Here is a 15,826-nt window from a genome sequence, read left to right on the forward strand (position 1 = left end):
ATTGATTGGTTTCTTTACCAGCCACAGAACTATAATTATAATGTGTATGCTGGGGTTCGGTTTAAAAATACAGGACAAACTGATGGCTCAGCCGGAAAAAGTTGTTTTTGGTGATATTTTTATTTTCACCTTCCCATGGCAGTGCAAAAAAGTGCAAAATATATACAGTGCAAAAATAAGGCGTATTTACAAGCAGGAAATAAGGAAAAAACATCTGCAGCAGTAAAGCAAAAACTTACATTAAATACGAGGCAGCACCAGTCACCTACCATTCCACAGGCCAACCGCCACCAAAGAGGAAACCCTCTCTTTAAATACCCCCTAGCCCGTCCTTCGGGCATACCAATTAATACAGGTAGGTATCTTTTCACTATCACATGGCGAGGTTAGGACAGAACACACAAATAAACAATAAACACAATCACAGGCATAATTAACCCAAAAGCCCTTCTTATGGCACCTCAAATAATTCAGGAAAGCAAATAAAATACAGAACACGGGAGCTTGGACTCATCCAGGGTCATGTGACCTCCAACAGTGCGCTACTTTGTACTACTTAATGTCTGACCAGGAAGTGCCTCGGTTCAGCCCGTCAACTAGAGGACGAGACACTGCTAGCGCACAGTTCATTCGGGTGAGTGTTGAATGAGAGGGAAAACGTGTAGGCACTGAGCGTGCACCCTCATGTGCACTACACGTGGGGAACAGGTAATCCGGAGAACTAAGTTAGATTTAACATGGTGTACCCAGCAGCTTATAGCTAAGCTACAGCTAGCTGGCTAATTCGTGTGCACTCAAAACTGTAAAACTAAACACAGTCTTGAGTGTTCATCCGAACTAGGGGCTGATAAAGTTGCTAAATTAGCTTATTGTTTAAACATTTTGGAAATCAGCTAAATATATATATATATATATATATATATATATATATATGTATCTGAGGTACCATAATTATGTTTGCAGCATCCAATCTGTACACGTTTGCAATTTTATTGAAACTTGACATCTAAACCTCAAAATGTAGTTTGTTATTATGACGGCTGAGTTTTCTATGACAGTCTGATACATAATTTGTGTTATTGTCTACATCTGAGATTTAAAGTCTGCTTCCGTACATGCAACAACAAAAAAAACATTTCCAAAGGAAAAGTGTTTTACCTGCCACACAAAATGATTTCAGCAAGCTGTGGCTGCTGACAGCTCCATATGTTAACGTTTCAATGCTGTTTAAAGCCTGAGGCAGTGATTCCAACATATGAAGGTAGTCTGTTATTTTAGATCCTACATCTGAAGGCCTTATGAATTTTTTATCACACGAATCCTCACACAATTCTGTAGGAAATAGAGCCCTTTCAAAAGAACAAACCCTGTAACAACATGTCTCACACAAGACATCTGCAGATAAGCATTATGTAGAGTTGATAGCAGAAAAGAAGAGCTTTGTGGAAAGTGTTTACCATCTCTGTTTGTGCCCCGCCTCCTCACACCTTGTTCCTCTGTTTTATCTCATGCTTTAGCTGGCAGACAGAAGAGACTGAGGTCTGTGAATCACAGTCAGGCTATGATGATTTCCGCATAGTGTTGTGTAATTTCCTCCTATCAGCAGTGTATGTGATCCTACGCACCTCCAGTGCAGCCTGACAAGCTGTTAAAAAATGCTCTGCAATGGGATTAATTAGCCTCATTTTACTGCTTTCTTAGAGGATGTAATAGTAGTGTATGAGACTAATTTACTGCACTTCCTCCATGCTGAATGGGACACATTCTCATCTGATATTAGGAACCATTTGCATATTTCATGGGACTCTTTGGGGTCTTTTTAGCATTAAATCAAGTAACCCTGATGTATAGTTGCATACATATAATTCAACTCTTGCTTTTAACTTCTTTGTGAGACTTTAATAAACTTGACAAGGTTGTTTTAACTGACTGATCAGCAGATGAAGGAGGATGAGTGGGGTTAAGAAGGGCTGAGATGCCTTCTGTTTAGCCTGACTTTCAAGTGTCCCCACTGTAGTGACATCTTGAGAAGTAAATTTGCCACCCTGAAGAAAGACCAACCCAGCAGCAGTCATCAGTGCTGTTATAAAAACTCCATTAATGTTAAACCTGATTGATCAAGAACACTAACTACCAGCTCTGTAACGGCTGCATTCAAAAAACCACATAGTGCATTTGTCCACAGTCCACTAAAATGTTGTGTTTGCTGTAATCCTGCCATGCTGTCATGTGCAGCTGGTACCTGGGCAACTAACAAATTGTCTACAGCAGATCTCTGACCCTATGATTTTAGTACAAAGTACATCAACATATTATGCACAATTGCATGTTTAGTGTTAGTGTTGAAGGAATATTTATTAATGTTTGTAGGGGATAGATAATAGGTTTAATTACATGCCGTAACCTCAAGGAACACACTTTTATGTAACTTGTTAATGCTCCATTTTCAGGAGACTTCCTGTTTATCCTACCTACTTATAATCTGCACGAGGTCACCATAGAGTACACAGTCATTAACATGTGTTTATTAGCTTGGTAAAGGTTGAAAGATAATTCAGGTTTAAGGTCTCATCTTTAGTTTCTTTATTCACACTGCTCTGATTATTTTCTTCTTGGCACTAATTTGTACAGGAGAAACGGACATTATTGCCACAATGTCAGATTTAAGAATTAATGATGTGGGATTTTTTTGTGAGTTTTATTTTTTCCAGCTAGCAGCAGAAACATCAAACTTGAACTCCATAGACAGGGGACAAAAGGGATGAGAAAAGATGTACTGACTTTTAAATTCTCACCTTGAGGAAAGTCTCAAGGTGCAGGCAGGGAATACAGCAGTCCAAGCGATTTTATTGGACAAAAAAGAGATACTAAATTAAATCACAAAAATAACAAAAGAACGATCAAAACAACTTACAAAACCCCAGGAAAAATTAAGAGTAACAAGACTTAAATAGACAAGGGAACACAGATGAAACACATTAGGCTGGGGCAAACAATCACAAAGGTGGGAACACAGGGGAAGTAAACACATGGACAAACACAAGGGAGACAGGACTTTTAAAATAAAACAGGAAACAAGACAGAACCAAAGCAACATCACACAGACAGCCAGAAACAGGACTACACAGGGAACACCAGAATTACAAAGAAATCCGGAACTAAATTACAAAGCCAGAAAATAACCAAAAAAATACTAGATCATGACAATTAAATATTTTTTTGGAAGCAGTATCCTTAAAGAAAGCTGATTAGTCAATTGTTACTTAAACTCATGGTTTCATAAAAGCTGTGAAAATCCAGCTGTGGTTAAAGTCAGAGTTGCATATAATTTCATTAAGCTGTGTTCATTGTTGCTTAGTGCACCAGTGAGTCACTGGTGCCTTATACTCAGACAGCAGTGTTGTTTCTTAATTGTAATCAAATACACATATACATCTTATATGTGTGGAAATACCATAGAAAAAGAAAATCATGCATCGCTCTAACCATTTAGCAGCAAGCTTAGTATCAGTGACTGCACCACCATAATGTCCTGTCACACAACACCCCAACAACATACATGGACATATTTTCATACATACAACATTATTCTGTGTTTGCCCTAATGGAGCATATGATGGCATAGGCTGACATCGTCTTATCATGAGGCCAATAAAGACCAAGCAAAAGACTAAGTTCAGAGGCAGCTAGGGGCTGGATGGATGTTTAAAGCACCAGAGGGATTGAGTCCCCAAGGTTTAGGGCTCATTTACAGCACCATCTCCTCCACCATCTAACATCCACAGGCATTATACCACAATTGCAGTGAATTACCTGTTTTAGTCAGTGCACCTGAATGAGTCCCATTACAGGGGAGTCATTTATTGAATGACGTCTTTTGGGAAGTACGCAAAGCAGAGCATTTAAGAGGAGGAAGCATCATTTTGTGTTGTACATTTTTAATAGGAAGGACGAGGCCAGGCTTAAACTGCCAAATCATTTTTGCAGAAGTACAATGAGGGGCACTTCTAAATAAAAGGAAATTATAAAAGGAAATTATAAACAAAAAGGTAATCCTGTAAAAACAAAAAGGAAGCAACATTAAATAAAAGTATAAATAGAGTATAAGAGCGATCAAATGTAAAGCAATGTGGCATCAGTCTTTGTTTTGCATAGTTACTGTACACATCCATCTACACACAGTACTTTGATGGCCATGTAGACTTTTGGCAAGATTTTCTTTATTTTCTGTCTGCTGTTCATGAAAACATTTTTTTCCACAAATAGTTTCACCAAAATTGCAGCTGTGGTAATTTTCCCATCTACACCATGCATTATGCGTCATACATTTGGTGTCATGTGTGAGTCTGAAAAATTATTTTGCAGTGCGATGATTGTAGGACACACATTTGTGAGAACTCAACACTATAAAGTTGTACATATATGAAAATCTTATTTTTTCACCCATGTGGTAGACGCTAAAAATAGATGGATGAGCACTTCATGATGCCACCTATTCTGTGAAGAGACATAAACCCTGCTTCCATGATGCCACCCATAAGTTTCTTAAGAGTCATAAACCCCGCCTCCTGTGGATTGGACACAGACCCAACTAAAAACTAAAAGTACTACTCAAATATGTCTATGAAGGTTCTCAGTCATTTTCATTCAGAAGCATGAAGCAAGGCATCTGGACTTCGGCTAACTGTTTGGTAGGGGGACAGGCTTTTATGTGCTAGAGCAGCGGTCCCCAACCTTTTTTGCACCACAGACCGGTATCATGTAAAACAATACTTTCACGGACCGGCACAGAAAAAAAAGTGCATAAAGAGACAACTTACTCTTATGCTTAATTAGTGGGAGCCTTTGAGCTTTCTCAGCAATGAGGCAGTCCCATCTAGGGATAATGGGAGACATGACTTACATACTTACCTGGCAGGGGAGATACCATGATCAAGAAGGTGGTTCACCCAGGGCGAGGCTCAGCCATTGCACTCTAGGTTGTGCTGACCCCTGCGAATTCTCCAAATGTGGGAATCTCGACTGCATAATTTCTGGTAGTGGGGGACTGCGTTCGCGCTCTCCCCTCATTGGGGCAACAGTGGCGCAGTGGGATAGCAGGGTCACTGTTGTGTGTTCCTTGGCAAGATACTTCACCCTAGCCTGTGGCGCCTTGCTAGTCATTGTATGACACTGCTTGTGCAGCAGCCGTAATGAATTTCCCTCTGGGGATTAATACAGTATCTAAAATAAAAAAAAATAAAAAATGACACCCGAAGTGTGTTTCTTATGTCCAGTCCACTCCGTAATTTTGTTTTGGCCGTCATTAATTGCTTCAGTCGTTCTTGTTCATGTTTTCTTCCATGGCTTGTCTTTTAATGCAGGGTGCTCGGTCTCGCAGTTTTGAAGGCTTCGTTGCCTCATTTGCGAGTCTGTCGCCACATATCACTCAGAGCGGACTTGGTGTGTGAGAATCACCTGTTGCAATAAATCCGTATTTTAAATAGGACTCCTGATATAGTCTTTTAAATGCGGGTTTCTTTTTCTTTGAAGGGGTAGGCTCCTCTTCTTCTGTCTCCTCGTTAGGCCTTTTCCCCTTTCCGAAGAAGCTCTCCAAAGACGTTTGTTTTTTATTCATTTTTGCTGCTTGTGGGCTTAATTTTGGGGTGCCGTATCCCGTGACCGAGACAAGCGTCTGGACAGGTGCTTAAAGGCACAGGCGGATGAATCTGATCGATTTATAAATGAAACAGCTTTCAGACTCAGATAATGAATAATATATGTTTTGCTCAGTCTTTCTGTGCGGCCCGGTACCAAATGACCCACGGACCGGTACCGGTCCCCGGCCCGGTGGTTGGGGACCACTGTGCTAGAGGACCTGGTGGGTGGATCTGTGAGACTCACATGACTATAGTTCTAAATGTACCATTGCCTACCTGTGATCTTTGATCTGACTGTTTATTGAAGCTCAGGTGTGTCTAATGACTGGCTAACGACTGTGAGACTACAGATGAACTGCAGGTTAACGACTCTGTACTTGCTGCGAGCATGTGACTTGGAGTGATACTTCCTGGGCATGGATGGAAGCTGCATTTTATGTGGCAGAAAGATGATGTCTGAGAACACCACCTCTGTTAAGGGAAGGTTTTTCCAGCTTAACATACAGATGCTGATTTTGTAATTTTGATTTTGTGTGTTCACTAACAAAGAAAAGATCAGTCTATAAAAAGTTATAAATGAATTCTCATATTCATGAATGAAATAAGTATTTGATCTCTTGTCAATCAGCAATATTTCTGCTCCCAGGTGTATTTTATACAGGTAAGGAGCCCTCTCAGCTCGTTACCTGTATAAAAGACACCTCCAAGAACACGGTCCCCACTGTCAAACATGGAGGAGGACACATTATGCTTTGAGGGTGTTTTTTTTGCCAAGGGGACAGGACAACTGCACCGTATCAAAGGAATGGATGGGGCCATGTACTGTCAAATCTTAGGTGAGAACCTCCTTCCCTCAGCCAGGAAATTTAAAATGGGTCGTGGGCAGTGTTAATTTTGGCAGTAATTTCTGATTTAGTTTTTATTTTAGTCTTGTGACTAAAATGTCATTTGATTTTATTCACATTTTAGTCATCAACATTTTTGAACTTTTAGTCTAGTTTTAGTCGACTAAATATCAAAGAATTTTAGTCGACTAAATCTGCCGTGGATTTAGTCGACTAAAATTCTATGATATATATTTTTTTATGAAATAATTAAGGTTTGAAGTGCAATAAAAACAGGCACAGCTTTAACTTTTGTTATTTGAAACAAACACCTCTTTATTTAATTGCTATGACCTTTTCACAAAAGCAGCAGTGAACAGTGAGCTGCTCTCCCTGAATACACTGTTCAGTCATGACCTTCCTCATGAATACTCCATAACTACAGCAAAACACTTCAGTGACAGCTTAGAAACAGTGCGCTGTAAAACCATCAGCAGCGGTGTCTTAATTTATAGATTTTGTCACGTGTATCTTTGAACGGAAGTTAAGATGACTCGTCTGCAAATGTCGCTTCACGTTTATTGTGTTTTTACTGCTGATAGTCGCTCCACATGGTTTGCAAACCGTCCTGTTTGTCTTGACATCAAACGTGTCTGTGTGTCTGTTCTTCTCCTGTGTTGTGTTACCATGCATGAATACGCCTTCTTCCAGCATCGCGGGGTAACATCCTCTCTGCCGCCGTCTCCTGATTCGTCCCTCCCTTCCAAAGTCAAAATTTGCTCTGATTGGATCTCGTCTCCATCAATAATTTCGTCTCGTTTTTATTCGTTGACGAAAGTGTCAGTACATTTCGTCTTCGTTTTTGGCACCGTGCGTTAGTTTTTATTTAGTTATCGTCTCATTTTTATCAGCAAAAAAAGGTCGTTAACGAAAACTATGACGAAAATGATTCGTCAACAAAATTAACACTGGTCGTGGGTGGGTATTCCAGCATGACAGTGATCCAAAACACATGGCCATGGCAACAAAGGGTTGATCAAGAAAAAGCATATTAAGGTCTTGGAGTGGCCTAGTCAGTCTTCAGACCTTAATCCCACAGAAAATCTGTGGAGGGAGGATGGAGTTGCCAAACATCAGCCATGAAACATTTGGTTTACCTCCAAGTACTAAAGCATGTTTTGTGAAGGGATCAAATACTTCATTTATTCACAAAAAAGACATGTGTTTTTCTAGATGTCAGAATCAGAATCAGAAATGCTTTATTATTCCCAGGGGGAAATAGTTTAAATGTAAGTTGTGAGTTGAACCAAGGCCGCCTGGGTGAAAACCAGAAACCCTAACCGCTAGACCATATGGGAAGTGTGGCAAGTAAATGGTGCCCAGGCAAGAGACGCATCAGATATTGAACTAAAAGAACAGATACTACACTTGATCTTAGCCAAAGGCTGAGAAGTGATTTGATTGTTATTGTTCAAATAAACCTACCATTGAAATTATAGACTGATCATTTCTCTGTTAGTGGGTAAACTTACAGTCAGCAGGGGTTCAAATCATTTTTCCCTAAATTTTATTAAATTCAATTTAGTTTTCATTATATAGCGCATTTTACAATCAGAAATTGTCTCAAAGTAGAGGGTACAGGGTTTCATTGAGTCCTCTTTCAAAGACCTGTCCTCCCTGTGTAACATGAACGTTATCGTCCTCATCAGGGTGTCATTTTTCCTTGAGTTACAGGTACAGGTACTTAAAACCTCTGAATACCACTCAAATATATTTTTTCCCAGAGTTGGTTTGTGGGTTGTTAGCTAGTTCTCATCATACTGATCTGTGTCCAAATGCTCATTTTTTTAATACATTCATATTTAATTTGTTATAGTTTTAGCCAAGGCAGAATTAAAGTTAGGAAAGATATGAGTTCAGCTCAGAAATAGGTGGGTGTTTGGCAGAATATGCGATATCACTTCTAGAACTCTGCTGTGCACACTCTCAATAGGCAGAGGCAAGGCTTTGTTGTCAGTCGATGGCTCTTCGCTTTTAGAACAAAGTTTTTCTGTATAATTTAACCCTCATGGACTGTTCGGGACATTTTTGTCCTCTGAGAGAAATTTTTCTGTTTATTTTGGCCATAACTTTGTCAATATGTGGACAACTTGAATCATTTTTCCTCAACAAGCTTAATTTTACATAAATTTTGTTAATATGATTTTAAAATTTTTCATAGGTCAACAGTACACTGTGGGCAGATTTTACCCCCTAATGTGTTGTTCGGGGACAAAAGCGTCCCCTAACTTTAACGGTTTTAAAAATATATTAGATAAATATTTTTTTGAATTTTTTTTGCATAGACCTTTTAATTAACTTCAGTTCTAATCAACAGTAGTGAAAAAATCATTTTCCCCCAGGATTTTAATATGGTCATTAAGTTGTTAACTGTAAAAATCACAAATTTTACCTCCTACCAACAGGGTAAACCACCAACAATCAAGAATGCATGATTATGTAGTGCCATGGCTGTGCAGTCAAAAAAAGTGTGGTTATAATGTAAGTCTATGGGACAAAATGGGAGAAAAAAAGAAAATCCAGTGCTGTGCAAAAACTAATAATGCAATAAAGTCAATTTTTTTACTGATGTTTGACATGACCAAGACTGTAATAAAGGTTCAAAAGAATCCAGTCCACATTCACCTTTTCTATTAAAAATGAGCCATTTTGTGTGTTTTTTTTTTCAATTTTAAGCACCACCCCTTATAAAATTGGTGATTAAAGGGTTAAAATCCTGGGGGAAAATGATTTTTTCACTACTGTTGATTAGAACTGAAGTTAATTAAAAGGTCTATGCAAAAAAATTTCAAAAAAATATTTATCTAATATATTTTTAAAACCGTTAAAGTTAGGGGACGTTTTTGTCCCCGAACAACACATTAGGGAGAAAAAAAGAAAATCCAGTGCTGTGCAAAAACTAATAATGCAATAAAGTCAATTTTTTTACTGATGTTTGACATGACCAAGACTGTAATAAAGGTTAAAAAGAATCCAGTCCACATTCACCTTTTCTATTAAAAATGAGCCATTTTTTGTGTTTTTTTTTTCAATTTTAAGCACCACCCCTTATAAAATTAACCCTTTAATCACCAATTTTATAAGGGGTGGTGCTTATAAAAATCATTATATAAATATATAAATCATTTTCCCCCAGGATTTTAAAATCCTGGGGGAAAATGATTTTTTCACTACTGTTGACTAGAACTGAAGTTAATTAAAAGGTCTATGCAAAAAAATGTCAAAAAATATTTATCTAATATATTTTTAAAACCGTTAAAGTTAGGGGACGTTTTTGTCCCCGAACAACACATCAGGGTAGTGTTTGCGAACAGTCCATGAGGGTTAATCATATTCCAAAAGTACTTTTTAAAAGCCTGCTGCTTGTTCAGTGATTGTCTTCCTGTGCTGTTGCTCTTGTGCACTTGAAAATTTCACGAAGGTGTGTCCAAAGGTCATTCGATGCTTCCAAAAGAAGCATCGAATGACCTTTGGCTATTACAACTACAGTAACAAGAATGAAGGTTATTCTACCCTCCTATTCCCTCTTGACAGTTACCTTTCATTTACAGCAGAGAGGGCCTTATAACGTGTTGTCACATGTTATTAGAACGTAAGGCTGCTAGGTGGCACTGTCTCTACAGTTTAGGCAGATGCATTCGAAAATAGAAGAAGACTCCACAGTATGTACAGGTCAGACATGTTGGTTTACTCATGCTCTTTGTGACCCAAGTGTTCCAGGACTATTTCTTCATTACATACCAAAACATACAGCTTCTTCTGGAACCATCAGGCGCGGTTGTACCTTTAGGTGTTACATGCTGTGTAAATGTAAAAATGTACACAGTGCTGGTTCATTAACTGCAGATTGGGTTCAGTGCTTAATCTCCTCATACTCTGAACCGCCACTGACTGTCAGCCCAGGGACAGAGCTGATTTATAGCTACACATGGGGAGGAGTGCATACTATCTCTGCTGTGAGAGATAGCTAACATACCTGCACTGACAGTGAGGATGGAGCAAGGAAGCAGCAGCAGTTTCAGGGCGGTGCTGCTTTTCAGGCTTTAATAGTCCTAATAATGAGAATGCATGAGTGCTGGATGAGTGGTGCTCAATCACTGTCAGATACCTGAAGCTGGTGGCTTAGAATCGCACAATCAATTCCCTGTCGGAGTGGAAGAACCCCACATTCACACGAAGCCACTCTGAGTGGTAATCTTTGGCAAAGTGTTTGTCATCCCTTAGAGTCTCCTCGCTTTTTGTTTGTGCTCATTCTGTATTCGTACCTATACCCTGGCCCTTCCTCTGCTATTTCAGTACCACTTTTAAGAAAGATTCACTTTATTATTCTGTTTACGGCAAAGTGCAATTTAGTAGAAATGTCTCTGACTGGCTTTTACATTATTTTCTTCTCTGATTATGAGGCAGTGAAAGCAGACGATGTGTTTAACTGCTGATTGTGACTTGTTTTCCAAAAACAATTTCATCACTAGCAAAGGCATTAGCAGTGGTACAAGAAACACTTGATAATAATAATATAATAATAACTAAATAATATCATCAGTATCAGAGACAAGCAGTTTTTATATAGACTATGTAATATAATATATATTAAACTAATTAAACATTGACTGATACAATAATCACAGAAAAATAACATTTACACATTTAAACACTTATACTGTATGTGCTAGTTGATAAGTCAACACATGTGACATTTCAATTCAGTTCAATTTGATTTATATAGCACCTTTAACAATCAAAATTATCTCTAGGTCTCTAGGTGCTTTACAAAACCCAGAGCCTGAACCTCTGAGCAAACAGACAGTGAGAGACCTGCAAAAAGATACAGAGTGAGAGAGAGGGAGGTAGAGAGGGAGGGAGGAAGGGAGAGACACAAAACTACGAGGAAGACTGAACACACAGTGAAGTAAAATAATGGATCATAGGTCAGCCTGATGAGAGGGAGGAGGAGAGAGGAAGAAAAAGAGGAGAGGGGGTGGGGGAACTGCTCAGTGGATCAGTTTGTGTCCCCCGACAGCATAGGCCTATAGCAGCGTAGCTATGATAAAGGTTTAAGACTAAGAGTTAGTCAGCCCTATTCTACTGTGGCTGTATGTCAAGAAGTGACTGTAACTATATCTCAGCCCTAAACACTTTGTTTGAGGCTAACTATACGCTTTACTAAACAGAAAGGTTTTAAGTCTGGTCTTAAAAGTGAAGCCTCTCAGACCCAGACTGGTAACTGGCTCCTTAGTAGCGGTGCCTGATAGCTAAAGGCTCATCCTCCCATTTTACTTTTATAAATTCCGGGAACTACAAGTAAACCTGCACTCTGAGATCTGAGTGTTCTATTGGGACTATTAGATCCTGCAGGCATGATTGTGCTAGTCCATTAAGAGCAGTAGGAGAATTTTAAAGTCTGTTCTGAATTTTACCAGCAGCCAGTGAAGAGAAGCTGAGATGTGGAGAGACAGGATCCCTTTTGCTGTCAGATCTCTAGCTGCTGCATTCTGGATCTGCTGCATTTGACATTGATTTTGGAATTCATTTGAAAAGATAACCAAATCATGATATTTCATCATAGCAGCCATAAAATCAAAATGATGAAAATAATTTGAGGTACAAGTTCATCCTCCCTCTATTGCTTCTTGTCTGTCTCTACATGCCACTGTCAAATGAAGGCTGAAAACAAAACAAAAATCACAGTAATTCTGGTGAGAAAAGAAAACCAAAGGATGTTTGACATGTCTCAATATTTCTAGCAACACCTGTGCTCTTTCTAGATGTAACTGGCTGTATATTGCAGTGAAAAACAAGTCAACAGTGCTTAAAATGTGACAGGAGTGGAAAACGGCCCAAACAGGGTTCTGAGAGTAAATTAAATGGATGGAGGATAGATGGAGCTACTTCAAAAATGATGGGGCTGGTGTACACTGGTAATAAAACTATGGTCAATTGTTTGACTGTGGCTGCAACACTGTGGTGGGTTTCCCAGCTGTGTGGGACTGCACGCCAATATTGACTTGGCCTGCTTTCTGCTGGTTGTCTCTTAAGATGCCTGCAGGAGCCACTCCCCTCATCCCATTTATTGTCATACTGGTATGGTCCTATACTTTACTGTGATGTTATTTATAATAATAATAATAATTTATAATCTGGATAATATGTTGCAGATGCAAAGTGTTTGAAATTAGAAAATAATTTCTTTGCAACTTAATAGTGTGGATCTTATATTAGATATCATAGTATAGCAACAAATAACTTTACCATAATTAGCATTTATTAGTATTTATTTCCCTCAGGAGAGCTCATACTGTATAAATGTTCTTTTCTATAGAGGGCACTTGAAATAGTACAAAATTACCAGGAACCCATGAGACTAATAAAATGAGTTGAAACAATACATTTACTCCACTTTTTTCAAATATAGAAAGTTATAGTTCTGTAACTCTTAATGACTTTCCAAACCATGAGGAACTTTAGGAGCACTTGCCATTGTAATCAAACATATCCAGGAGCAGCAGTATAGAAGCAATATAGAGACATAATGTATTTGAGGACTCTAGCTGCCATTTTGGGAGGATCTCCCGTTGCAATTAGTAATAATCTGAACACTAATAATCTGAACAGAATCCATTAGCACAAAGATGGGCAAAATTGCCTTAGTTGTAAGAAAAAAGAAAGGACATTAAACTTTTTTTTTTCTAGCTATTAAACTCAGTTCACTCCTATACATAGAGGACTATCTCAGATTCATCCTCTAGATCACTTTCAGCCACCATTTTGGTACACATGTATGAATAGGACATGGATAGGCTCTCCTAAAACAGCACTAAAAAATGCTGTAGTAAGCAGGATTCCCTGTGCTATGATGTGCATATGTTGTGTCAGAGTAAAGGTAAAAATAATGAATTGCATTGTCTTTTACTTTAATAAGCTCTAAAACAGCACAAGAGTATATAAAAAAGTTTTTCATTATATTTAGTTTAGCTTTCTTGAAAGTTTGTTTATATATATATATATATATATATATATATATATATATATATATATATATATATATATATATATATATATATATATATATATATACATGTCAGCACATGTATGACGATATCAGCTTGAGCTTATCTTGTTTTGACTGAGCGTGGAAGCAGCATCTGTCTTTACTCTGGTGGCAAACCCACAGATGTGAGAAGGCAGATAGCGTGTCTGTGTTAACACTGCCGGCTTCACCTTACTGCCCATCTATAAGGAGCAGATGATGAGTAGAGCGGATATCACACTGGACACAGAAAAAAATAAAACACGCTGTTTGATGCCCACTGATGGATCCGAGTATTAAGCACCCGGGCAGGCTGTCGAAATTCACTTGCATCGAGCTGAGAATACACCTTTGTCAGGCAGACAAAGAAGGAGGCAATGAATGCATTGTGTATTGTGTTCTCCATGCTTGCTATCTATATTATGTCTAAAGATGACAGATAGTTATAGAAAATCTATGTTCAGACCTCAATACTGTGCTGCTATGGATTCTTTTTTACAATTACAGCAGTTACATGCATAAATGAGAACTGTCATAAAAGATATCATACATCCTACTTTTAAGACCAAATGGAGAAATTCAGATCAGTTTCCTGCTCTAGCTGTGGTAAACAGCATTTACACTTCCTGCTCCAAGCTATAAATAGAACATTGAAATGCCCCATCTCTCATGTAATCAGAGGAGAAACCTTACCTCCAAAAAATGTTCAAGTGCAAAACTTGGATGCTACTTGGCCCAGTCATTCACAACAGAACTTACAGTGCACTTCAGATGCTCTAACAGCTGAACTGAACTTCTAAATCTGAAATAATAATAAAGGCGTATATAAAGTGATGGCACAAGCACAATAGTAACCATATAAGGTCTCTAATTATATGTAAACATTAGCAGAGGTGATGAAGTTACACTCAACTCAGATGCACAAGGCCATTTTGGATTTTTACGATTTTTTTTTTTGGATGACAGCAAACTTTAGAAAATGTCACAACAAATCTGTCAAAATCAGGCAGATCAAACACTTTTCATCTTCTCACGTTGTGTTAATTTAGTGTTAAAAAGTAGCATTTCAGCACAGCACAGATCTGACAGCTGAGTGCTGTCATGCTTGTGCAGAGTTGTCCAAACGTCTGACACCACAATGAAATCTGTCATATTTTGATGTAAACCAGGAAGATGTAACAAGTTCTGACAAGTAAAAAAAAAAAAACATTTCAGACTCTGACTATATGTAGGTCAGTAGTCAAACTGAAGCCGATTAGCTGAATTGACCTGTAGAACAACCCTGATGTTAATGTCCTTCTTTTAAAGTAGCAAATTATATCCATGCCGCGGATTTTATCAAATAAATCAATAATTTAATCAGTTAGCTCACCTGTTAAACATATGGCTCTGCCTCATTTTTTCAAAGAACAACAGACTATAATTAAAGATGGACATTTTTGGTTCTCATGCTCAGTATGTCCACTCTGGGAGTTGCCATTTTGGCGGTACCAAAGTTTTTTTTTTTTCAATGAAGATAACATTAAAGTAATCAGACATTGTTAATGTGGTAAATGACTATTCTAGTTAGAAAAGGCTGATTTTTAATGGAATATATACAAACGTATACAGAGGCCCTTTTTCCAGCAACTATCACTCCTGTGTTTTAATGGGACATTGTGTTAGTTAAGCGTGTTAAAAAGGCTGATTGATGATTAGAACTCTTGTGAAATTATGTTAGCACAACTGAACTGTTATGCTGATCAGAGAAGCTCTAGGACTGGCCTGGTGACCCCAAACTTTTAAACGCTAGTGTTTATAAAATATATGTCACAATAGTAGCCATGAAAATGTTGAAGCCAGTTTTGCCCTGTAAAATGTGTTAAGTGAAAGAGTCTGTTTTAACACAGATCAGTGGCCAGATTACATCAGCCACCACATGGTCATAAGTGATCTGGCATTAACATAACCCTGTAGCTTTGTAGACAAAGATGTGTTAAGGTCTAGAGACCAAAAACCTTTTTTTTTCATTCATTTCTGCTGTAAAGTTGGACATTTAACATGTCGTGGCATGGAGTTTTAATACACTCTGTGGAAGCTGGATCACTTTCATCGAAAGCAACAAACAGAACAAAAGTGAGTGCAGCATCAACAGATCAATACATCAAGCTTTGAAAACTGACAGAGAGAAAAATCAACAACACCACAGACACAAAACCTATGAAATAAAGAACAGGTTCTTGTCAAAAGATGGTTGACTAGCATTACAGAGGATGTTTAGCATCTTTATATCACTT

At 38.2% G+C, this 15,826-nt stretch overlaps 1 non-coding gene and 1 pseudogene across 1 annotated transcript; one reads left to right on the forward strand and one right to left on the reverse strand.

Moving 5' to 3' along the window:
* Positions 1-4,903: 4,903 nt before the first annotated feature.
* On the forward strand, positions 4,904-5,068 carry LOC114436949 (U1 spliceosomal RNA). The gene has a single exon (XR_003670835.1). It is a non-coding gene; the product is annotated as a U1 spliceosomal RNA (small nuclear RNA).
* A 2,751-nt stretch (positions 5,069-7,819) lies between these two features.
* LOC114436984 (uncharacterized) lies at positions 7,820-7,920 on the reverse strand (annotated as a pseudogene).
* Positions 7,921-15,826: the final 7,906 nt, after the last annotated feature.

This window comes from Parambassis ranga, chromosome 5, assembly GCF_900634625.1.
Source record: "Parambassis ranga chromosome 5, fParRan2.1, whole genome shotgun sequence".
NCBI classification, from domain to species: Eukaryota; Metazoa; Chordata; class Actinopteri; family Ambassidae; genus Parambassis; species Parambassis ranga.